We start from the raw sequence: 2,295 nt of genomic DNA on the forward strand, positions 1-2,295 counted from the left end.
AATGGAGGCAAAGATCGATGAAAGAAATGTTTAACAAAGACCTAGAAGAATTAAAGAACAAACAAACAGAGAGGGACTATACAATAACTGAAATGAAAAATACACTAGAAGGAATCAATAGCAGAATAATTGAAGCAGAAGAACGGATAAGTGACCTGGAAGACAGAATGGTGGAATTAATTGTCATGGGACAGAATAAAGAAAAAAGAATGAAAATAAATTAAGACAGCCTAACAAACATCTGGGACAACATTAAATGCACCAACGTTCACATTATAGGGGTCCCAGAAGGAGAAGAGAGAGAGAAAGGACCCAGGAAAATATTTGAAAAGATTATAGATGAAAACTTCCCTAACATGGGAAAAGAACTAGCCACCTAAGTCCAGGAAGTGCAGAGAGTCCCAGGCAGGATAAACACAAGGAGAAACATGCCGAGACACATAGTGATCAAATTGACAAAAATTAAAGAGAAAGAAAAATTATTAAAAGCAACAACGGAGAAAAGACAAATAACATACAAGGGAACTCCCATAAGGTTAACAGCTGATTTCTCAGCAGAAACTGTGCAAGCCAGAAGGGAGTGACACAATATATTTAAAGTGATGAAAGGGAAACTTACAATCAAGTTTACTCTAGCCAGCAAGGATTTCATTCAGATTCAATGGAGAAATTAAAAGTTTATAGACAAGCAAAAGCTAAGACAACTTAGTATCATCAAACCACCTCTACAAGAAATGCTGAAGGAACTTCTCTGAGTGGAAACACAGGAGAAGAAAAGGATGTACAAAAAGAAATCCAAAACAATTAAGAAAATGGTAATAGAAACATACATATCGATAGTTAACTTAAATGTGAATGGATAAAAAGCTCCAACCAAAAGACACAGGCTTGCTGAATGGATACAAAAACAAGACCCATATATATTCTGTCTACAAGAGACCCACTTCAGACCTAAGGACACATACAGACTGAAAGTGAGGGCATGGAAAACAGATATTCCATGCAAATGGAAATCAAAAGAAAACTGGAGTAGCAATACTCATATCAGATAAAATAGACTTTAAAATGAAGAATGTTACAAGAGACAAGGAAAGACACTACATAATGATCAAGGGATCATCCAACAAGAAGATATAGCAATTATAAATATATATGCACCCAACATAGGAGCACCTCATTACATAAGGCAAATCCTAACAGCTATAAAAGAAGAGATTGACAGTAACAGAATAATAGTGGGGGACTTTAAAACCTCTCTTTCACCAATGGACAGATCATCCAAACAGAAAATTGATAAAGAAACACAAGCTTTAAATGACACAATAGACCAGACAGATTTAATTGATATTTATAGGACATTCCATCCAAAACATCAGATTACACTTTCTTCTCAACTGCACATGGAACATTCTCCAGGATAGATCATATCTTGGGTCACAAATCAAGCCTTGATAAATTAAAAAAAAATTGAAATCATATCAAGCATCTTTTCTGACCACAATGCTATGAGATTAGAAATCAATTACAGGGGGAAAAAATGTAAAAAACACAAACACATGGAGGCAAAACAATACATTACTACATAGCCAAGAGATCACTGAAGAAATCAAAAAAGAAATCAAAATATACCTAGAGACAAATGACAACAAAAACATGATGATCCAAAACCTATGGAATGCAGCAAAAGTAGTTCTAAGAGGGAAGTTTATAGCAATACAATCCTACCTCAGGAAACAAAAAAAAAATCTCAAATAAGCCATCTAACCTTACACCTAAAGGAACTAGAGAAGAAGAACAAACAAAACCCAAAGTTAGTAGAAGAAAAGACATCATAAAGATCAGAGCAAAATAAATGAAATAGAAACAAAGAAAACAATAGCAAAGATGAATATAACTAAGAGCTGGTTCTTTCAGAAGGTAACTAAAATTGATAAAACTTTAGCCAGACCAATCAAGAAAAAGAGGGAGAGGAATCAAATCAATAAAATTAGAAATGAAAAAGGAGAAGTTACAACAGACATCGCAGAAATACAAAGCATCCTAAGAGACTACTAAAAGCAACTTTATGTCAAAAAATGTACAACCTGGAAGAAATGAACAAATTCTTAGAAAGGTATAACAGTCCAAGACTGAACCAGGAAGAAATAGAAAATATGACAGACCAATCACAATGAATGAAATTGAAACTGTGATTAAAAATCTTCCAACACGCAAAAGTCCAGGACCAGATGGCTTCACAGGTGAATTCTATCAAACATTTAGAGACGAGCTAACACCCATCCTTCTCAAACTCTT

Source organism: Neophocaena asiaeorientalis, unplaced genomic scaffold (assembly GCF_003031525.2).
Source record: "Neophocaena asiaeorientalis asiaeorientalis breed wild unplaced genomic scaffold, Neophocaena_asiaeorientalis_V1.1 scaffold464, whole genome shotgun sequence".
Classification (NCBI taxonomy): domain Eukaryota; kingdom Metazoa; phylum Chordata; class Mammalia; order Artiodactyla; family Phocoenidae; genus Neophocaena; species Neophocaena asiaeorientalis.